This window comes from Ambystoma mexicanum, chromosome 1p (genome assembly GCF_040938575.1).
Source record: "Ambystoma mexicanum isolate Mex_15411 chromosome 1p, UKY_AmexF1_1, whole genome shotgun sequence".
Taxonomy (NCBI): Eukaryota; Metazoa; Chordata; class Amphibia; order Caudata; family Ambystomatidae; genus Ambystoma; species Ambystoma mexicanum.
In genome coordinates this window covers 1476126192-1476150833 of record NC_090921.1, presented here as the reverse complement: position 1 = coordinate 1476150833, position 24642 = coordinate 1476126192, and the positions used below count along the sequence as shown (strand labels likewise).

General features: G+C 44.0%; 1 protein-coding gene across 2 annotated transcripts in view; it reads right to left on the bottom strand.

The window, feature by feature from the left end:
• LOC138455904 (G patch domain-containing protein 4) overlaps positions 1-24336 on the bottom strand; it is a 296404-nt gene extending 272068 nt beyond the window's left edge. The window contains exon 1 of one of the 2 annotated variants that reach the window (XM_069607140.1): positions 24211-24336. The gene's annotated coding sequence lies outside the window, so the exon portion shown is untranslated. Of the gene's footprint in view, positions 1-3719; positions 3955-24210 lie in introns of those variants that run through there. The other variant, XM_069607141.1, reaches the window with a different exon arrangement.
• Between the last annotated feature and the right edge of the window lie 306 nt (positions 24337-24642).

Below are 24642 nucleotides of genomic sequence, written 5' to 3'. Positions count from 1 at the left end.
TATTACATCCTCCTCTGTCTCTAAGGCAGCAGGTCTGAATGGCCTCACTTATCAGGTGCTTAAAAATCCGACCAAAATTGTGGGCAAAATTACTCTTCCATTTATTTCAAGAAATTCTAAAGAATAAAGTCTTCCCACCATCATGGAAGAGTGCACTTAGTCCATTTTTTAAGGGGGGTGACAGGCAAAACCCAGCATGTTATCGACCCATCGCCCTTTTGGACATAGACAGCAAAATCTTTATGAGACTAATACTGAAAGAACTTACTCTATGGGTAGACTCTAGACACATCCTTCCCCCTCAGCAGACAGGTTTCAGGAAAGGCCTTCTACCAGTCTTAATGGACTAATCCTGAACCCATTGAGCGAAAGCTCAAATGAGAAAGAAGGTTCTCCACTATACGGGGCGTGGGTCGACTTATCAAAAGCGTTCGACCTTGTAGACAGATCCCTCCTCTGGCAGAAACTAAATAATTGGGGGATTCCGGCACCCCTTCTTGCAATGCTTATAGAACTCCACAAGAACATTACCATCAGAGTGAGATTGGACGAACCAGGCAATTTATCTGAAACAATCAAAGTCCTGAAGGGAGTACGACAAGGTTGCTTGGGTGCACCATTATTCTTTAATTTGTTTCTTTCAGACATTCCTAGCATCTGCCCGAGAATTAATGGAAGAAAACTCCATTTGTTAGCCTACGCAGATGACTTGGTGCTACTGGATGGTTCAGTGATAGGGTTACAACAACTCCTATCCAAACTTAACGAGTATGCCAAACTGAACGGTCTCATAATTAATCCATCTAAATCTAAGGTCCTCATTTTTAAACATGCAAAAAAAAAAAAAAAAAAAAAAAGTGACCTCAAGAAACTGGGTTTTGGACAGCAAAGCAATCCCATGGGTGGACGAGTTAACATAACTGGGATATGAAATTCTTGCCCACCCTACCTTAAACAAGGTGATACACTCCATTCTGGGGAAGAAATCAAAAATTATTGCACAAATGAAAAATCTGAATGGAAGATTCTGCAAATTTTCTATAATTCCGCTCAAGAAGTTTTACATAGGCAAAGTTGTCCCGGTCCTTCTCTACGGCCTTGAGGCAAAGCCTCTTTTGTGGAACTATGATTGGAGCAAAGTTGAGGGCTCTTTGTGGAAATCTTCTCTTCATCTCCCATAGTGCACTCATCTCGCTAGTCTGAGATTTGAGTTGGGTCTGACCTCTCTGAATTGCCGCGCAGAGTGGAAGCTACTGTCCCTCTATCGTAACATAATTACAGCCAATGTATCCACCCTTTTCTTCGACGTAAATCAACATCTAAAAAAGTCAAAATCAAAAAACTCCTCGGCTTGGAAGAAAAGATTGCCTGCATTTTACATAGGCTGGAATTAACAACAGAAACTCACACAAAATCCTAAGAAAGTCAAAAAAATATTAGAAACGGAGGACTGGATTAAAACGATCGAGGGAATCAGAAGGCTGAACCCCCCCAAACCTATTCCTGACAGCGGACAGAAAGCTCGGCACCATCCCGCGCTACCTGGAAAAATTCCCGGACCAAAGAATCAGAAACAACTTCCTCAGACTCAGACTGAATATAGCCCACACGGGTGAAATACTGGACCAAAGAAACCAGGGTGAGAAGGCAATAAGCTTTTGCAAGATCTGTGCCTCTCCGAATTTACAATCCCTCAAACACCTGCTGCTGGAGTGTGAAGGCACATGGGCGATCAGGGTATCATCACTGGGGAGATTTGTAACTAGAGAGGAGAGCCTAGTTCAGGACGCATTTTGGTATAGACTGATCTCTGGCCAAGAAGTCATGCTAACTGCTGAGATAGTAAACATTTTGGAGAAGCTTACTATCTTATCAACAGACTAGTCATGTTCTTGAACTCTCCAGTCAAGGGGATCAGTATGTCTAGTAAAATACCTGGTTTCTGAGCCTGTATTTTGCCTTGTTATTTTATTTTGTCACTTTACTCCTTCGCTTTCTGTACTCTTAAATACGCAGGAAACAACTGCTTTTTGTATGAAATTGGAACTTTTAATATTCTTTCTTTGTAAAGGTTTTCTCATAAACCAAAAACAAATAAAAAAAAAAAAATTGCAGGGTCCGGTCACAAAATGACCCCCATGACAGAGTGTACCTAGGGATAGCAACATAGACTGCCCAATCCTGCTTCTCCTTTACGATCCTGCGAAACGTGTGGACCCATGCTGGATTGGAAATGCAAAGTTACTTTGAAAGTACATGGATTTTTAAATGTTGTAACCTATATTCTTTTCATCATTACCATGACTGTAAGGATATATTTTCTGAACCATTTTGTTTCATCTTTCGTTTAGAGATTTATGAAAATATTTGACCTAGACTTATATGATAATGGACTTTGAATTATAATGTTCCTCTGTTAACTTTGCTCTGACAATTTACGTGTTTCTTATCATCTACTGCTGATTGAGGCCTTTTGGCAGCTAATGAGGACTGCTGCTCCACTAGCAGGCCGCAGAATGTACATTAGCCACTGGCAAGCAAGAAACGGTGTGCCCCGTTTATGTGGAAAATCGAGGTGGCAAGTTACTTTTTCTATGCGTGGTTATTAGGACCCAACTAGAAAGGGTTACCCCTGAATTCGCATTTAATGTTTTGAACAGGGACAGGAGTGTTTTTTCCTCTTTTCTACATTTAAGGGCCGGTCACTGTCACATGTACTCCTGGCACTCATGTAGGTGCAGGATGATAATTATACATTAGTGTATGGAGTCTGCTCTCAATACTTCTGTTTTCAGGGGGGGTCGGCTAGCGCACTTGAGGTGGTGCTCAGACCCCCATACAAATGTGCAAGTCAGAGTTTGTGAACAAAGTGAATTATTTTATTAAATTCACTGAAATACAAAAACGCATTCTCTGAGGTATTTTGAATTTGCCCGATGTTGAAGATAAGGCCCTTTGACTACTGCCACACACGTGCATACCCCCACGCCCCTCCCCGGATTTGCTACAGCACAAAAGCCCCCAGACACTGCCACCGACACCCTACTTGGCTTGTGAACCTTACCGTCACCCCCATTTCTTTAAGCACGCCAGCCGAAACAGAGATCCTCACTGTTCACTCATCCCTCAAAGAAGCTCCCCATTCCCATCTTTTAAACTGATCTTTGTTCTGTTAGCATACAGTGTTCTGTGCCCCATCTCTCATGTGTTACAAATGTAAACACCAGCCTCTCTCCAGCCTAACGTTTCATATTAGCCAGGGGTCAGGCCTCTGAACGTGCTGCCTATGCCAGGCTGTCACTGGCTTGGAGAGTGTGAGAGTCTGTACATTAACTCTCAGGAGAGGGTGACCAGCTGGCAGCATCCATGATATCCTTGAGCTTCAGCGCTGGTCATTGGGCCGGCTCTTGCCAGGTCCGAGATCTGGCATCATAGGCAGTGGTTAAATGTATGTAAAGTAGCTGAACTATGTTTCCTGCTGGCCTGTCCGAACTCCCCACAAACCCAATCACCAGCCTCCTCCCGCACGCCATCGAAAGCAGTGAACACATGCGCCTGCTGTTTAAGGGAATGTTCAGTGCAGTGCAAGTTTCCACTTCTTCCTACACTTATTTTAAAACGAAACCATTTCGGAACAATATCTTTTTAAAATAAAAGTATGGGAACATAAAAAAATTCAAGTAGAGGAGCACTCCTACCAAACGCTCCTGCCCACTTACATCACTGATCATAGGTCACCCTGGATCTCGATCACAGCCTGCATCAGACACAGGGGTTTACTCTCAGTTTCTGTGGCACACTTGAAAGGCTCCCTGACGAGCGGAGCAGGATATTTCGGTGCAACGTGTTATGGCGTGGCCGTTTGGCCACAGGTCCCATTTCAGCGCGCCCTGGTTTCCGCAGCCACTACTGTGTAGGGACCGCTTGGCGCCGGTATGTTTTGACGCGACGGACCTGATGCAGAAAGGGAAAGGTTTACAATCTTTGGGAGACGCACTTGTGATACGGTGGGCACAAGATTGATAATCATATCAGCAATGGACAGTCTGACACAGCTGAGATTCAAAAGACCTTTTGCAAGTAAATCACTTTATTATACTGCTAATATTAGTATACAATACCATGTGTATGTATCCAGATGTAATACAGTATTACATGGACTTTTAAGGTCTACATCCATTGCATCCTCTGACCCGTTCCGTGTGAACTGGAAGCAACTAAAAGAAAAATTCTAACAAATAAAGCCAGCGTTCTTCGTCTTTGCCCACTTTAGCACTTCTGTATAGTTGTTTTTCAGTAAAAGTGGGTTTAATATAAGATGCTTTATTTGCCAGTCTTGCAATGCGGATAAAGCGCTTAATCCGCATTAAACGCAGATAGCTGGTATTTCACACTGTGGGCCTCATTGCGAGTCCGGCGATAACCCTGCCAGTGCTACCAGTGGTTTGCCGCCAAACTCGTACCAGCGCCTGACTTCCTGGTGCCACCGGGGAGATTACAAGTCCAGAGGCCCGGGAAGTCAGGCGGGTAAAATGCAAGTCCCCAATCCCATAGGACTCTATGGGAGCAGGTACTCGGAAGCGCTGGCACAGTTGCTAACAGTGCCAGCGCTTCCGTGAACTGTCAGCCTGCAATGGCCGATGTGCACCGCAGGTTCAGACCTGTCGGGCACAGCGGCCCCGGCAGGCAGACTCCTAGTTTACCGTTCTGGAAACAAGGGTGCCGGTGAGCTTAATGGCACCCTTGTTTCTGGACCGGGAAACTTGTAATGAGGCCCAGTGTTTAAAATGACGAGGACACGCAATAGCTCACTGGGCTAAGCACCTGACCCAAACACTTGCAAGTCACACAATGATTCCTAGTAGGGCTAACTCAGATGGTCATTCTTCTGAGGGAGATTAAATGGTTACTGTTTGGTTGATGAAGCATTTAGAAACAATGGCATTGCCGACGTGCGCTAGAAGTTATTCTATTGTGTCACACTTTAATACAATTCAGGCGAGCAGAATTATAAAAATGCGTTCTGCATCACATTGCACTGGATGATGGAGTGCACATTTTGAGCTTGATTTACAAAAACATTTTTCAATGGCACAGTTTTTTTAAGATTGACATGCCAGTAGGGTGCCAAAGTATATTACTGGGCTTGAATTTGTATTATGTGTATTATTAGGAGTGACCTAGATGTCTCTTTTATAAACTGAAGTGGGATATCTATTCCTGATAATTCCAGGTAGCCGAAAGCAAACAATCATTTAAAACCTTTAGATAAACTAGATGTCCCCGGCCATACGTTGCTGTGGCTCAGTCTGGTTAAATGGAAAATGAAGAAAAGAGAAAGGGCACGTTTGTAATATGTTTAATTTCACAATGCTTGTGGGTAGTTTTTAATGGCTCTGGCGGTTCTCCAAGTTGAGGCAGTTTAATTTTCCCGGCGGGGCAGCACATTCCTTTAGTTTCTCCATCAAATTTCAAAGCCTTCCAATAAGGACACACTTCAATCATGGTGCCGATGAGAACATGCCGGCTCAAACTATAATCAATCAGCTGGGTTGTACCGGAATGTAAGGTGATTGTAATCGCGTGATTGCTGAGCACGGAGTCGTGTTTGACACTGATCTGCTCAGCCACTCTCAGCCTGTAGCGTTCAAAGCAGATCTGAAGCTGCAGAACGCGATCACGGTGCTCGCAACCGTGCATCCTAAAGTCTGGCGGTACGTCACTCTGCTGCTTCCTCGGCACGTATTTGAGCCAGCCTGTGTTGCTTTTACGTCACGTTGCTCTGCTGCTTCCTCGACACCTATTTAAGCCAGCGTGTGTTGCTTTTACATCCAACAGATGACGCTGTTTTTCAGAAAAAGCATGTTTTTACCTTTAACAGGTGCAACATCTATGTATAGTAGGTATATAAAAACACGTGGCTATTCGAATGCAACATTGTGTCAAAATTTCAAAGCAACCGGTGAAGAGCTTTCGGAGATTTACATTTTTATTTATATAGATGACAAATAATGTGCACAATGCTCAGATTACAGGCGAGTGTAACACATTAAAATAAAGGGGAATATAGAAATGAGAACATAGCAGAAGTAGTCCTGTTTTGTGTTGGTTTTCTAAAAGAAGTTGCTTTACTGTTCACTCATCGGTCTGTCATAGTGTGGGCTTATCTTATGGATGCAATGTATATGCATGATTAATGCATTCATTTAGAGCACCACAACTGGCAACTGTGTGTGATAAAGATAATAAGGCTGCAAGGCAGCTCCAGACCCACTGATGGGGCTCTGGACCTCTACACAGCAGGACCTGGCAATGTGAATTGCTTAAGTGCTTTTCATCACTCGGACAGGACCAACTCACTCCAACCCTCTGGTCTGATAAATATTGGTAGAGCTCACGTCACACGGCCTTATTGCAAGCGACACCCATGGCTAGGCACCGGTTCTCATAAAATATCATGCAGATCCAGCGCCGATTGCACGCATACATGTAATTATTATAATTTGAAAAAAATATTTTTAGGAGAGCGACATGGGTTTTGATCCTTGGTCTTGCGTGGTTAACAACCCAGCAATTAACCACTAGGCCAGAGAGGGCTTGGTGTTTTATTGTGGGCACATTTCTACTTCATCTGCAATTCATTGCGTAATTAAACATAGGGCAAGTAGGAATTTGGCCACATGGAAATACCAAGTTCTACCTTGCCTGGTGGTTAGGGACTTGGTCATTAACCCTGTGGGACCAGGCTTGAAGAAAACCATCTTTTCTTTTTTTTTATTTTTTTAAATGTATTACTTTAAAACCAGGCTCCCTCTAGTGGACACCAGAGGATCCTTTGGCTCCTAGTATCATGAACTGCAGGTGTGAACTGACCAGCTGTGTGCGCAGTGAGCCACACATAGCGAGTACCGCTCAAACTTGCCACCCTAATAAACAATGGCAAGAAAAGCACAGTGCTGACAAAACACATCAATTGGCTGAGCGTCTCCTGAACACAACCCTAGGATTTGGAAGTCACGGGTTCTAATCAAGGCAGCGCTGCCACTCATCTGTCCAAACTAATTGAGCTACATTGGTTAAAATGAGCAGTTATCGCTGAAGCGTCAAGGAACTATTTGGTTTGTAGTGCATATCAAGCTATACTACGTGCCAGGGAGGCGTATGTGCAGGACACAGAGAGCCACTGAAAGAACTGGCTCTTGGTAGGTTTGTCACTCCCATCACTGAAGCATCTACTAATATTAGCAGTCTGCAACACGCACACTACTAACGTGAAATTAAACAATGAACAGAGTTCAACTGCCAGCCCCCTCTGAACTCAGCCTCCTCAGAACTCCGTCCCCCCGCCTCAAAACTGCTCCCTGACCCCGGCCCTTGTGGGATCCCCTTCCACCACTGTGAATTTAAATTGAGCATTTGTAATGTGAACTGTACAACAAAATGTGTTTCTAGGCGTCACACGGAAAGAGGGTTGGAGGAACAGGGGATATAAAACAGCAGTAACAGTACTACTAGGCCTTGTGACATTCAGATCGTGCAAGTGTAGGAAGATGAGAGGAGTGGTCGGGATGGGCCCAGCCCATGGGCAAGGCTAGTGCTCAGGTGGATGTTCCAGAAAAGTGCTTGGGTAGAAGGGAAGGGAGGGGCCCCTGTCTAAGTGCGAGAAAGGGGGGATGGTTAGCACTCAGGGAGGTGTGGGGGAGCGGATGCCCATCCAACAGATTGGACAGGGAAAGAGGATAGTGGATGAGCCTGGCCCGTATGCCAGGCAAGTGCTGGTTAGGTGGGGGTGCTGATGAAGACTGGTCAGAGAGGGCCTTGTGCACTGTGTGACTAATCAGTGCACTGGGCCATTAGTCAGAGCGGTAGGAAGGGGCATTTAGCAAGGGAGGGGGAAAGAGGTTAGAGAAGAGCAGAGTCTCGAGAAGCTTCTGGGACTTAAGGAGGTCTGGCTCCAGTTGGAGAGGCCATTCCAGAGGGAAGCACCTGCCGAAGAGAGCGATCTAGCCCTCACCCTCTGCTTGGAAAAACATCTGATCTGCAGAGAGTTGAAGCCAGAGGACCGAAGGGCTCTAGCAGGGAGGTATTTAAGGAGTGAGAGTTGGATATAGCAGGGTCCCAGGCCCCAGAAGGCCTTGTGGATGATGAGGAGGAGGGTCTTGAATTTGATCCTTGCATCCAGTGGAGAGATTTAAGGGCTGGAGAGATGCAGTCTCTGGGCTGGAGACCAAGGATTAGTCTTGCAGTCCTATTCTGGATAAGTTGAAGGGGGCAAAGAGTGGAGAGAGAGGTATATTGAGGAAGAGGCTATTGCAGCCTAGAGAGAACCAGATCTCTGGAGACATTGAGTTTCTGGGGAAAGTAAGGAAAGGGAGAATACATCTGAGGAGGTGACGCTGAAAGTGGGCCTTCTTGGCAAGGTCAGTAATGTGAGGGGAGAAGGAGAGAGCAGAGTTAAAAAATGACACCAAGGTTTTTTGCCTCACTAGAAAGTGAGGGGCGGCGCCCCAAGGAGGGTGTCCAGAGAGAAGGAGCTTCCATATTAAACTGAAAGAGTGTGCATCTAGCAGTGCCTCTTGCTCTTTAGGAGCTCAAAGCAGCAAAAGTTAGCAAGAGTCATAGAGCACTCTCAGGAATTTAAGCTTCCTAGGGCACCAAATTAAACTGCTCAATCAGGGAATGAGATAGGAAACAGGGAGCTCCCAATAGGGAACAAGGAGTGCCCATCGGCTGACAGTGTCTGCAGAAGTAAGATTTTGCTGATCTAGTCCCTTCTCATGTTGCTGCCTATAGACCCTGTTTCCTTGTCTCTCCTACTTACCTGATTTCTCTCATCAGGGTCCTCTCCTTTTTCCTCCTATCCTACAGGGTTTTGAAGTGGCCAGGAGGTGCTGTCAGACTCTCGAATTAGAAAATACACGCATCATACCGCAATCGCTTAATTATATATCCTGAACTCAATCGGTACTCGAGGCGCCAGTTATCCCAATTAAATCAACGGAAAAACTACAGAGGGTGCATTTTTTCCCAGGAGCTAAGAACAATGAAGTCTATGGAAAGTACAGAGCTTGCTGGAAGAGAGAAAACCAGCCTCCAATTCAGAGAGTAGCAAGCCCACAACGAGCCTTCAGACCAATACTGTAAGCATGGTTTGAAATAGTCAATGAGCAAGAGCAAAAACCAGCTCTTGTGCGTCAGGCATCACCAGGAAAAAAAAGGCAGGAATTACAGCTGGGGAACCAGGAGCGAGTACAAACCGCACCGAAAATGTAACTTCTACAGGAGATGCAAACCTCAACTGTTACCAAATTTTTGTATGATGCATTATGTTTAAATATGTACTCGATGTGTCCCAATTCTTCTTTATTAACAGTCTGAAATGCATAAACTTAATGTTTCATATGTATATTTGTGACACACCAGCTGGCCTGGGGAGCTCATGGTAGCTGTTTGTTTTAAGCTAACAAGGCTCTCCTAGGCTAGAACCATGATCCAAGTAGCTCCCACCTATTACAAACACTAAATCGTCACCCACTTCACTCTACTGTCCCACAAGTCCCAAAATCCTGAGACACAGAACCAATCTGCTGCCCATTTGGAAATGCTGAAACCCTGGGCTGACACTGCCCCTACCCGCCTCCATCCTCGCACTCCTACGCATTTGGGGGGGCGGGGGAGGGGCGTCACTCGTATGATTCACCAGGCTCGCACCCGCCCAAAACAAAATAGTACATTTTCACCCGCCCAGGGAACCTTAAAGGTTGGGAGGTATTCACTGCCTTGCTAGTAGGCTTCAGACCCATACATCCAGCTCTCAGAGTTCTCAAAACCCACTTTGCATGACATAAGGACCGACCCGAAGAACGGACAGTGCGGTTTCTCAGGGCACCGCTGGGAAAAGGGCCCCCGCAGGCATCACTGCCTTGACTATACCAAGTAAAATTGTTTTCAAGAGGGTCGGTGCTACTTCCAAGTACGAGGCTCACCTTTCTGTTTGTCCGATTGAGGCCACAGTCACCTCCCAAACCACTGCGCCACTCTAGAGACAAATACCGCTCTCAGCAGATGCTGCAGGCTGCATGAATACTGACTGACTTTTTTACTTTCAGTGCAGCTTTTAAAGTAAGAGTGATTTATAAGTAATCAGCTAAATTAAGAGACCATAGCTTTGGAAAATATGTTTGTTACGTTACTGTGTTAAGAAAAGCAAAGGGGCATTTGTATCCTAAAAAGAACATACAAAGCGCCCGTCGCTGCTCAAATCTATGCCCTTCTCCAGGCCAACTAAAATGTATCACACAAAACAGTTATAAAGCAACAACATTATTTTCAGATGTTCATATTTAACACAACAAAATGTGTTTATTTTTGGTAGAATGTAATATTTTCATCACATCATATATGAAGTCTCAATTTGTCAAACATTGAAACACAAACCGGTAATCTTTTCAAAATACCTCTTGCTATGAGCCTTTCATTCTTTAAAGTACATTTTCAAAACCCACAGGGCATTTTTTGCCATCTGCATCCTGGCATCTGTAGTCGCACATTCAAGATGGGGGACTAATGCCACGCTGTACACTTTTTTCAGAATATATTTCTATAATGATGTATAGATTTATAAGTACCTTACTATGGTTTGTGTACTTCTAAAGTCATCTTCATAAAAGAAAAGTAAGGCACACATAGGGGCGAGAAGGGGAAATGATGAGGTCTTGCGAGTCATGAATATTTGCCCCAGATGTGCAAGATAAGTTGCAATCCTGAAGACTGGGGAGGTTATTTTCCCTGGTTGTGGCCATGTGCTGCTGTTCAGAGAATAAGTAGAGGATACATTGTATTTTTTTTTTTTTTATAACACGCTTAATACCAGTGTTCAGTTTCTAAGCGCATGAGTGACTAATATGAATAGATAATCTGCCACTCAAGAATTGCGCCACACTTGTTGGTTCAATATTTTCAAAAGAACATTTCTTTTTATTCCTTATTTGCCCTTTGAATTCTTGTTAACACGTGTTTCGGCTACTCAAGAGCAGAAGGCCGACGCGAGGAGACGGATTGTTACAAAGCTGCAGGGATTTACCCGGGACTTATGGAATTAACGGAATAAGATATGTACCTAATAAAGCCCTGTTTTGTTTTGAGAAAGGCTCTTGAGTAGCCGAAACACGTGTTAACAAGAATTCAAAGGGCAAATAAGGAATAAAAAGAAATGTTCTTTTGAAAATATTGAACCAACAAGTGTGGCGCAATTCTTGAGTGGCAGATTATCTATTCATATTAGTAACCAAGGAGGTAGGGGATTGGTTCCTCCAACGAATGCCACATAGGATGCGACACGGCTGAGAGGCCAAATCAAACCCATCTTGGTCGCCAACAGAAGAAGTTGTACCGACACATATCCCAAAACACTAATCTGCATGAGTGACTAGCATTCGTCCACTTTTTCAGAGGACGGATGTAACCCCCATTGGGAATTTTGAAGACCATCAGGCCTGCTCAAGTGTTTGCTACTAGGACTTTTCCCAAATTGTCATGTTCACAAGACCACATGAAAGTGTCATCAAAGCTCATGTCTCATATTGGGATTTTGTTTTCTATGGACTATTTACCTATAGATTGTTGGGTTTGAAAGAGGGGCACAATTTATACATTGCCAGTGTAGTTACTGGAAAATCTCCTCGCTCCGATTATTTTTATGGTGTTGATTAATTTTGTTTAAAAGGCTGATATTCTTTTGCCTTGTACACTTTCTTCTAAAGGAAAGGTCAAATAAAGTACATTTAACTTTAAGATATATTCACGTGGCTAGCTTTTGATTTTCACTATGGGGGAAAAGTGTCACCACGCCTAGTGAAGCTGGGGAGCCGTACCCATCCCCATGTCCAAATACATTTGACAACACATTTTGCAGCAGAAAAAGAAAAACAGCCATAAGATTAAAAAGAAGGTATAAACATATACCATCTCTGCAACAGTCACCTAACCTGCCGAGTTGCCTTTGCAACATTCTGCTATAGGATCTCCCGATTTCCCCTATTCCAGCACCAAACAGTTTAGGCCTGCTCACCCCATCCAATCAAGGCTCAGGGTGTACACTGTTAGGCTCCTAGGTGAACTATCATAGCTGGCTTAATATAGAAGGTAGCCACTAAACTAAGTTAACCCTATATGATTTAGAATATAGGGAATGCACGGTAGTAGACATTCATTATATTAGAGTCAATCTATTTATGCATGTCACATTCCATCCCTTTAGCCAAAGGCACGGCCGCATCTCTCTCACACACACACACACACCCCGCCCGCCCCCCTCCCCGCCACTCTCCCCACCCCCCCCTCAAATGACACATTGCACAACACAATAACATAACAATCATCATATGACCCCAGGATAACAATGCAGCTATCTTTCACGACAAAAATAAATGAGAACTGTAGCTACACCCAATCAGGGCTCAAAATTAAGATTGCATAAGCAGGTGCTAAAAGCAGCTGCTGGGTAGCCCGCATTCACCAGTGACAAGGAGTTGCCACTGGGGAACCAGGAGCTAGTGCATAGCGTTCACCAAGTAGAACTTCGACATCAGATTGAAAAATAACATTCTGTCCATTATTTATGACCCCTTATGCTTTATAGTGGTGTGTAGATGTGCACTAATGTGGATTTAAAAATTGTCCCAATGCAGAGTTAAATTCACATAGGTGTGTATGTTCGGCATCAGTTGGCGTGAGGAGTCAAAAGTAGCACCTTGTTGCTTTTGGTGTCAAGCTAAGCAGGCTACGGGAGGAGGTAAATAGCTCCCACATTCCCTCAATTTCGAACCCTGCACATATTGACTATCCTCTCACATCCCTCCCTCCAAACTTCCTCTGTAGACTACCTCTCCCCACCAACAGCATGCCAATTAGACTACCTCTCTCCACCAACAACATGCCAATCGGACTACCTCTCTCCACCAACAACATGCCAATTAGACTACCTCTCTCCACCAACAACATGCCAATTAGACTACCTCTCTCCACCAACAACATGCCAATTAGACATAGGTGACTAGCAGGGACATGTCCACCGCTTAATATCTCCACATTGGCTATTATGCACACATGCATACCAGTACCTCCTTGAATTTCCCAGACTTTGGACTTCAATTCCACCCCCCGCGGGCATTCAAACTACAGCGTGTTGTGAAAGATGCTATACAAATGACATTTTGAAGCAGGCAGCACTTGATAATTTTGAAAGATGCAGGCTAACACCTCACCAAGCTCGAACCCAGAAGGGAGGAGACAGTGGTTTGTTTAGAGGATCACAGTACTCAATCTGGATTTTTTTCCCTGTTCTTTGTCACCCCTTGCAAATACTTTACAGAGTCTCCACAGGGGCCAGCATGACATCCCTTGAAACACTTGTGTAAAGGTGCGTTATAAATGCCATATCATATCCCTGGCCCTGTTGTTCAAGGAGAAACAGTTGAAACTGCTTTGAAGACATGTCAAGTTGCTTACTCTCACTGCCTCAGGACCACACAAGTAAATAGGCCGCATCGCACTAATCCTGCAGTAAACACAAAATACCCTGCCCGCACCTAACCCAATCCTTGCCCCGACATGACATCACTAGTCCAAACGGGTTCCATTTCTTCTGACACTCAAAATAATCCTTAAATGAATAAAAGAATAATTACTAGTTCGGACAATATTGCCAAATATATACACAATAAAAATAATTGTGAAACATCCGCAAAAATAACAGTTTGCTTCACCCTGGTCTAAAAGGATGACTTTAGAGACCATCCTGGGGTCATCTGATGATCATCGAACTACACTAGAAGTCATTCCCACCTCATCAGATGTCATCACGCTGTTAAAGTCATCAGCAAATATTTCAGAATGGTGGGTGATGAGCTTAGGATGACTTAATGAATATGCTAACCTCATCCCCATTTTAGAAAACTCTTTGGTCCTGATGCTTTTAGGATGACCTGCTGATCATTTCAAGAGATTGCATGTTTGTTCTTGATGATTTGGGGATGACTTACTGATTACTTCAGAACATCAGAGTTTGTAGGATGATATGCGGACCAATACAGATTGTCATTCCGCTTTGGCTTAGTTGCACTTATGCTGAATGATCCCCCACTGTGGCAAGGGTAAAGCTTGAGATTATGTTGGGCCAATGTGGCAGCCAGAGGCCTAAACATAGCATGCACCCCCCGGGTGAAAATCCTTTGCCATCCCAGTCAAAAGCAGGAACCCAGCACACTCACAATCAATACATTTCCATGCTTACTTGTTAGGTAAGAATTGGTGTAGCCCCACTGTGTGGCTACACAACACTTATCTGCTTGGTATTAGGTAAGCCCACCTTTTGTTACAGGGCTGAACTACACAGGTTGGCAGTGTGACTGAGCAGCCAGGCCTATCCCAAGAGGGATAACTGTGAGCTGTACAAAAGAAATATGTAAATACAAGTAGCCAAGTAACACTACACTCAAGGTTTCACTTATAAATATTTAACTAACATCAATTTGTGAATAGGCGTTCTTTAGAAAGGCAATTCATTTAACAATGTAAATATACTTTAAAATTACTTTTCAGAATCAGAGCAAGTTAGTGGATAATCTTTGGATATGCTTCTTACACAATTGCTACACCCTGGTGTGACTACAATCACAAGGACAGTAATGGCATTTATATTAAGGAAGGAAAAAAGGTTAAACGGGTTCTCAGTATAAAAACAAACAGTATATGTGAGGACAACTAAATCTTCCAGTGAAATCTAGACAAGCCTTTCCCAGTAGAAACTGTCTAAAAACAAGTTACCATCTATGAGGGACAAACCACATCAAAGTCAATGAGCCAGGACAACCAAAGTTAATTTGAAACAGCCCATGGAGCTGAGGCCCTTCTTAGAATCAAATGTCTTGCACAAAGTTAGAGAGTTTGTTAGAAAATCACTTATAGGGTCACAAGCTGTGAAAACAGAGTTGCAATGAACTCTAAAAGTAAGCCACTGCAATTCCCAACAGAGAAAAGCAAGGCTACAAGACATTGAGGCAAGTACCCCAAATCTAAACAGTATCACCGTTTTGAAGAAGAGCGGTCCAGCCGGCTTCTGTCCTGCTACAGCATTGCAGACCCAGTGTTCCTGAGCTACAGTCATGGGGACAAGAGGGAGGACCTCTTTAGGGCTCCTGCAGCGGTACTTCGGAGGTCGTTGGCAGCTACGGGCTCTTTTCAGTTCAGCGGCACTTGCAGTTTCAACGCTTAGTAAACAGCACTGTTGCAGATCTCTGGTACCGTGTGGGCCTCCTTCCCTCCTTGGGTCTGGTGATTACTTGACCCCTGGCACTCAGTTCTTGCAGCAATGAAGAAGTACAGCCAGACAGGGAAGATGGTTCAGCGGAGTTAATCTCTGGGTTAGTTGGTCCCACTAACCCAAGGGGAGAAGACGTCCATTCCAGAGCTTCTCTGTCTGAAAAAGGAGTTTCAGCACAGCAGCAGGGCTTCACCAGGCGATTCAAAGGTCCAGGAGAATGCAGCAAGCTTCGTTCACGGTTTTTTCGTCAGGTGTTTCTCCCAGTGGTCGACTGCCTCTTATCCCAAAACCCTCGCGTTTTAAGCAGGTTTCTCCCATTAATGCACAGCCTAGGCTGTTAATCACGACAGCCAGCCAGCCAGCCATTCAGGACTGGTTGCATTCAGGCATTCCTAGAGACAAAGGACAGGGGAGTTTCGGGACCCTCCCTCACATCCTGTCCGTCCAGAGGCAGGCTTCAGGGCTGAAGTGCACCAAAGGCAAGACAAACAAAGGGCTCCAATCTGTTTCACGCACAGAGTAAAACCCAAGAAAGACCTCACAAACAGAAAATGGCAACAAAATAAGACAGGGGCCGTTTTGATATAATGGTCACCCCCCTGGGTGCTATACTGCAGCTGAAGGATCAGCCTGCGGTAGAAAAGCACAATGGTTGGAAAAATTAAACCACTGCCACTAGCCATTTAAAAGTAGGGAGGGCAACATACAAATGTTACATGGGAATGAAGGATAAGGGGCTACTAGGTAACCCCCCAGCACTCCACATAAGATGGTGTGTGCTGGAACCCCAAAAATAAAAGTTAAGTAAAGTCAATTTAAGTTTACTATTCTTGGGAACAGTAGTTCACACAAGAAAAAGGTATTTTAAACCTTATAAGAAATCTAAAGGATTTCTCAGTGACACTGCACTGAAGGTGCTGTGTGTCACCTCACAAAAAATAGATACATATGGAGTTTGTCAGACTCCAAAACTCAAAACACATGAGGCAGTTGGGAAAGGGTCTCACTCACTCCAGGGTTAAAATTAAAAAGTCCTACAGTCCAGCAAAAGAGCTGGGGGTCTCTAGGGTTGAAGGGAATTAGCACAGAAATAAGAATTCTCCCCAACATGACTGCACCAATATATGCCAGTATTCACATGCACTTCACACAGTATTCATGTTTGCTTTGCACAAAATCCAATGATCAACAACCATAACGAAAAGTACCTCCAGGATAAAAAAGAAAGAAAAAGATCCAAAAAAGAAAGTAGCAATAAACAAACGGAACCACAAAGTCCCATCAACCGAGGTCTCAACTACCCACAACTTACCAAATACAAGCAACAACAAACCACAAACAGCAAAGACTAAACCCAAAAGACCATGAAAAACACCAATCAAAAGAGGACGCCGACTAACGAACACAGCCCACGCATCATGCCTCGCCACAAGAAAGACAAAGAAGGCAGGAAAGACAACAGAAATAATAAGAAATCGCAAAAGACTCGGGAAGTCACAGACCAGCATGATCCCACAATCCAAAAATCGACAAACATCTGAGATGGCCCAAGGAGACATACAAATAATAGAGCAAAGACAGACTACAATGCTCGCTACCTGTCCACATACGACAACGTGGTAAACAAAAACAGCACAGCAACAACGAACCGACAGCCAACAAGCTTCACAAATACAGACCCAACCAGGACACCAAACTGACGACAACTAATAAACCATCCCAACCCGGTCTCCACCATGGACAATACCCCAACCAGAACAAAGAACAAATTGGAAACCATCACACTCTACACCACCTAGATTGGAACAACAGAGGGGTAGCTACCCAATTTTCCACCCGGAAACAAACCAATTCCGCCATAAACCTTATCGGTCTACTCGACAAAGAGACTGATGTTATGTTTAACATTTATGTAAACATATGTTTCTTTGTTTTCTAAACAGTTAACAGTTCTTATACAGTGTTGACACGTTGTCTCAAAGTAATGCAGTGTGCTTACCAGCTCATATAAGGTCAAACAACATGCTGAGCTTGTTTAGTTCTAAATAAGAATGTTTATCTACGTTGTTAAGTTCTGGAATTATTCAACGTCAGTTGGAGTTTGTCTCTGGGCACCGCCTGCTGTCGCGTATGTTTGCTCCAATAAAACTTATGAAACCACTCATGGTGTGAAGGTTTCACTTAACATTGGCGACGTGGATTATTTTGGACGGCCTTCCCCTACCTCTGACTGCGGCCGGCGTAATCCTGCAGAGGGTGCCTCGCCGGTGCACCTCCCGGGCCCAACGCGACAGCAGGCCGATGAGTGCAGGTCAGGAGGTGGATGTCGGGGTTGGAGGGCCATTGACACCGACGTGTCTTTTGTGTAGTGGACCCAACGGGTACCGCAGCGTATCAAGCACGGTCCAGGCCCCAGCGGCCCCACCTGCCGCGTGCCGTGACCAGCCGCGAGCAATGTTCTAGCTCGAGCGGCTCCTGTCTCCCGCACACCGCGCACGAGACGCAGCTCTGCCATTGTTTTGCTTGTGGCAGCCCTTCCACTCGTGAACGCGCGCCAAAGGGCATGGCCATCTCATGCAGCGTGGTGAGCGCTGCCGGAGCTCCGAGTGATGTAATGCTCTTTGTGACGCCAGTTGCCTAGAAACACATCAACAAAGGGGCGAATCCACTCTCCCAGGCAGGCATTGTGATGACAGACAATTGCTGGAGCATAAACCCAAGGAAGGAATTAGCAGACATTAATTTACTCTCCAAGGCAATCAGCAGGTGCACATTAGGACTGTGCACAGTGTGGAGATATTGCAAACCGTGCCACAGGAAAGGGCAGCATAGCAGCTGATCTCACGTACATTAGTGAATAGTGGGAACCCACATTACATCAAGCATGGCATCAACGATACCTCCTCCCTCATCATTTTTGGCTGAGCCTGGCCGTCCGCCCATAAGGTGGGATAGGTGGAAAGATATTTTTGAAAATTATCTAGAGGCCATGGGAGGAGATAGGTTCAGCTCGGCAAGGAAAAATGCGTTACTGCTACATAACGTAGGACCAGAGGGACATAGCATTTTTGATCGGTTGTCCAGAACCCAAGGGGCAGAAGCAGGAGAAACAGATGAATATGCCTTAGCCCTAAAACAATTGGAAGAGCATTTTGAACCAAAAAAAGAATGTAACGTTTGACCGGCACACATTTTTCCAAACGCACACAAGAACCTTCTGAATCTGTTGAATCCTATATTGCCTCCTTAAGAACATTAAGTGATTTAGAGTCATTGATAATAGACCAGCTTTTGAGATGCACAAACAATATGAGGATTCAGGAAAAACTACTTGCCAAAGACATTAAGTTGGAAGATGCAGTTGAACTGGCCAGAAGCATAGAGCAAACAAATCAATACATTAAGGAGTTGAAGGTCGATAAACAGATCCCTCAGGCCGTCTGTGCAGTTGGTCAAACGAGGAAACCCAGCTTCAGTGCAAACAGAAAGGAGGTGTGGAACTCAAAATGTACAAGACGTGGCAGCCCCAAACATGGTCCGAATTACCCCAGCTGCCCAGCCAGGTTTGCAGAGTGTTTTAGATATATAGGCAAGGGACATTTCGCCAATGCATGCAAGAATTCTATCAATCTGGTGGAATCGAGAGGAAACAATGTAGAGACAAACTAGATGACATATAATGCACCAGAGATGACAGCCATGCAAGAAACTGCTACGAGACATGTCTTGAAGATTTCAGCCGTCTTGGGTGAACAAAAAGGACCTGTAAATGAATTTGAGATTGAAGGACACAAAATAATGATGAAAGTTGATACATGCTCGCCATGGACCATCATATCAAGAGAAACTCTGAGAAATGTAGGAAAAGAACAAGACTCACTCAAGCTGACTGATGTTCATCCCTGCGGTTATGGCGAATCGTCTATGCTCATTCTAGGACAGTTCCATACGCAAGTGTTGTACAAAGGCAGAAAGTGCTCTGCAGACATATTAGTAGCAAAAAGAGGCGCCTCATTACTTAGTTGGGAGGAACAGAGAAAACTAGGAGTAAGAGTTCAAGCGAGTGCACTAGAACCAGTTACCATCGCTGAAATAGAGGTTAAGTGGTCCAGAGAATTCCCAGAAGTGTTCACTGAAGAGTTAGGCAAACTTAAGCATTGTCAACATCACATCAAACTCAAAGGAAATGCCCAGCCAATTGTTCACATAGTGAGACATGTACCTTTGAAAATGAGAGAACAGCTGCGCAATGAGCCGAGTGACCTTATGAATAAGGGAGTGATTGAACCAGTTGCAGCTACAGAATGGTTATCACCAGTAGTCCTAGTCACCAAAAGCAATGGAAAGTTAAGACTGTGTGTGGACTTGAGGAGTTTGAACCAGAACATATTAGTTGAGAGACATCCCCTACCTATTAGAGATCAGAAACACTAGCCTCTTTAGGTGAACCCAAGTGGTTTTCTGTAATTGATCTGTCGGCAGCATACCATCAGGTTTCACTCTCTGAGCAATCTCAACACTTAAAAGCTTTTATTACTCCTGAAGGGACATTCAAATTCAGTTAGATGCCATTTGGTCTGGCATCGGCTGAAGGGATTAGATAAAGTAAAGGTGTTTCAGGATGATATATTGGCATTTGCGGAAGATGAGTGTGAGCATGAGAGAGTATTGAGAGCTGTACTAAACAGGCTTAACGAGGCAGGTTTGACAGTTCAAAGTAAGTGAGGTGGAGTATCTAGGCCACAAGATATCAAAGGATGGTATCTCACCCAAAAGATCACTTATGGAGAGCATTAGTAATGCCCCTCCGCCTAAAGATAAAGACCAATTGCGTTCATTCATGGGTTTGGCAGAATATTATCACAAATTTGTGAATGGGTTTGCGGTAATATTATCTCCATTGAGAGATCAACTTAAGAAAGGTGTGAAGTAGGAGTGGTCTGAAGAATGCCAAGAGGCTTTTATGTCAATTAAGAAGGGAATTGCACAAGCACCATCTTTGGGAGGATTCATTTCAGGCAGGAAAACCACATTATCAGTTGATGCTAGTATTCTAGGATTGGGTGCCACACTAGTCCAATATGACTCGGGTAAGACTGAACATGTAATAGCTTTTGCATCAAGACCACTGAGAGGTGCGGAAAGGAATTATTCCGTCATAGAGAGGGAGGCATTGGCAATGTCGTGGGCTATATCACATTTCAAGTTCTTGTTATGGGGTCAGCCATTTCTAGTAAAAACGGCCCACAAACCGTTAGTTCATTTGATGAGCAGTGTCGACTGGGCCAAGGGATCTCCAAGAATATCTAGGCGGATGGTGGAGTTGTTGGGATAGAATTTTAAAGTATGTTACATACCTGGTAAAGAAAATGTTGTGGCAGATTGTTTATCTAGGTTGCCGTGGGAAGTAATGAAGACAATGAAATGACCAAAAAACAGGAGTTCAGTATATCTGAAATTGAGTGTAATGCTATTGACAAAAGTGAATAGTTAAGTGCGGATAAGGAAGACTTGATATTGAATCAAGTCAAATTGTGGACAAGAGTGGGGTGGCCTCATAAAAATGAAATTGGAAGAGGTCATGAAAGATACAATGAAGTGAGAGATGAACTGAGCCTATCGGAAGATGGTTACAAACTCAGAAGAGGAAACAAAATAGTACCTCCATGAGCTGTCAGATCCCAATTAGTGAAAGTGGCTCATCAAGGGCATTTGGGAATGGGAGGAACCAAGAGGTATCTGAGGCAGTCATTCTGGTGGCCTGGGATAGTGATGTAGAGAAAAGTGTTAGGAATTGTAAGGAATGTGTGAAGAGTGATAAAGGCAAGATGGTGAGAGATGTTCTGCTGGTTCCAGTGAACGTTCCCAGCGAACCATGGCAGAAAGTAGCTATCGACTTAGTAGGACCCATACAAGATCTTGGTGAAGGATATAAGTACTTGTAGACTATCATACCAAATGGATAGAGTAGAAAGCACACCGCAAGGCTACTACAGTAGAAATGATATCATTTTTAGAAGAAGTGTTTTACAGGGAAGGTTTTCCTTCAGTGGTGGTCACCGATAAGGGTGTACAATTTTGCTTAGATAGAACGTTGACCTTTTTGAGAAAAAATCAGTATCAAACATGTGATAACAGCTCTGTATCATCCCAGGGCCAATGGCCTAATAGAAAAGGCCAACAGATTTGTAAAGAGTGGGATACAACTAGCTTTGGCTTCAGGATTGGATTGGTCGAGAGTACTTAAAGAAATGGTTTGGAACTATTGTACCACACCACATTCGATCACGAGAATATCTCCATTTATGTCATTGAAGGGCAGACAACCGGGCACAAAACTTTGTCCAGGTTGGCTGGAAATGGCAAAAAGTGTAAATATAGATGGTGAGAAAATTATGGTATTCATTAAAGAGGCTCAGAACATGTATAAAGAGAATTTTGACAAGGTCAATAAAACCAAGTCAAGTGTTTATCCAATGTTGATGATGACAAGGTGAAGTACAACAATGAAGTTGTGGGTAAATTCACAAACAAGGAAGTGGAACACTGTCAAAAGGAAGGAACTGCGAGTGATTTTGATGTAAATGTAAATTCAGGGCTGTGTCCAGATAGAGTAAGAAATAGACCAACGTGGCTCAAAGATTTCTATGTAGAATGAAAATCATTCAGCACTTGCCAAGGGAGGAGATGTGTTATGTTTAACATTTATGTGAACATATGTTTCTTTGTTTTCTAAACAGTTTAGTTCTTATACAGTGTTGACATGTCTCAAAGTAACGCAGTGTGCTTACCAGCTCATATGAGGTCAAACAATATGATGAGCTCTTTTAGTTCTAAATAAGAATGTTTCTCTACGTTGTTAAGTTCTGGAGTTATTCAATGTCAGTTGGAGTTCGTCTCTGGGCAGCGCCCACTGTCGCGTACGTTTGCTCCAATAAAACTTATGAAACCACTCATGGTGTGAAGGTTTCACTTAACAACTGACCAACAAAGAACCACCCCACCCAAAAGACTGAACTGGGAAAAACCCATCCAACAACACACCGGTCAGAACAAACAACACAAAAGGGAAATCCAGCAAACTACACTGCAGCCTCCTCAAAGTTAGATACATGGCAAAACACTCAACAGAAATCAATTACCTCCTAAGGGAAGGAGGCACAGACGTGCTCTTCCTTACAGAAACCTGGCTATCAGACAACTATAAAGCAATCGCGAACGAAGAAATACCCAACAATTAAATTAATACACACCAACAGAGAAAACCGAAGAGGAGGCAGAATCGCAATTATACACAAAAAACATGCCTGAGCATCTCGAATCATCACAACCGACGCGGAAGACTATGAATTCCTCTTAATCAAGATAGAACTCAACGACCAATCCAACATAGTATTCCTACTGACCTACAGACTATCTTCTTACAACCCCAACTTTGCAACAAAGCTAGCGGACAAGGCCCCATGCTATCAACCCACTACGACAACCTAGGTGAAAGATCACACCGATACAAACATAGATACAACAGAAGACACACAACAATTTGATCACCAAAGCCAATGACCAATTAGCACCAGCTAAAACATTCAAAGCAACACCCAAAAAACTGGCAGCAAAATGGTTCACAGATTAATTGAAAAAAACGCCAAAAAAAACCTACCTCAAAATGGAGAGAACAATACACCAGACAAGACTAAATAAAATACCAAAGACAACTCAAACTGTACAAAGCAAAAGTCCTCAAAGCAAAAAATAAAATTACTACACCACAAGAATCGGCAAACAATTCAAAGAACTCCATCACCCCTACACAAACATTTTGTGACAGTCACTTACACCAGAGCAGGGTGTGTGTAGTAGCTGCACAGAAGTTAGTGCGTCTGTGGGCATTAGCCTGCACAGGTATTATATATGTAGCCACTTACACCAGAGCAGGGAGTGTGTAGTAACTGCACAGCAGTTACTGCGTCTGCGGGCATTAGCCTGCGCAGGTATTATTATACATGTAGCCACTTACACCAGAGCAGGGTGTGTGTAGTAGCTGCACAGCAGTTTCTGCGTCTGCGGGCATTAGCCTGCCAGGTATTATTATATATGTAGTCACTTACACCAGAGCAGGGTCTGTGTAGTGCTGCACAGCAGTTACTGCGTCTGCGGGCATTAGCCTGCGCAGGTATTATTATACATGTAGTCACTTACACCAGAGCAGGGTCTGTGTAGTGCTGCACAGCAGTTACTGTGTCTGCGGGCATTAGCCTGCCAGGTATTATTATATATGTAGTCACTTACACCAGAGCAGGGTCTGTGTAGTGCTGCACAGCAGTTACTGCGTCTGCGGGCATTAGCCTACCAGGTATTATTATATATGTAGTCACTTACATCAGAGCAGGGTGTGTGTAGTAGCTGCACAGCAGTTACTGCAGCTGCGAGCATTGGCCTGCACAGGTATTATTATATATGTACAGGGTGTGTGTAGTAGCTGCACTGTCAGCAGTTACTGCAACTGCGCATTAGCCTGTACAGGTACTATATTATATATACACAGGGTCTGTGTATTAGCTGACCAGCAGTTACTGTGTCTGCAAGCATTGCGGAGTCTGAACTGTACCGTAAATGAGCATCGCAGCAGCTACTGTGTCTATACTACCAACAGGCTCAGGCTGCCCTGTGTAATATCCAAAGCAGATGTTTAGAAAATCACGTACTTACAATGTTTAATTTCAACAAGTGATAAGTACAAGGAATTACAGCTTCAACGTGCATTTCCAGAGGTTGCAAATGGGATCCTCTTAACAATATAACAACAAAGGTATGAGAACGCCTAAGTGATGGATGCTAAAAGAAATGCATATAAAATTCACTACAGGAGCTGGAACGCGTGCACTCACCTGATGCAAACTGGAAACTGGATAGGAGCGTTTCGTAAAGGGTAGTGTCTAGTTCCTATTCGAGAAACGGACCATAGCAATGGCACGCCCCGTCTTCATCATGTGGCCTGCTCTGCCTCACGTGGCTTTCTACGCCCACTTCATCATGTGGGCTGCTCTGCATCACGTGGGTTTGAGCGTTCATTCGTCATCTTTCTTGCACGAGCGGGAAGAGCTTCATGCGTTGTAAAGCATGTTTCGTATGGTTGTTTGTTCTTTGGTAAGTTTTAAAGTTATCTCATGTTGATTGTTACTTTAATGCAGAGCGGTAATATTGCAAAGGGGGTATTTCTGTGTATTTTGGTGGTTTGTAATGTGCATCAGGGGTGAGATTTACTTAAAAGTACCAGCGGATTCCGTTTTTTTTCATTGTGAGGCAATATTGGGAGGGTA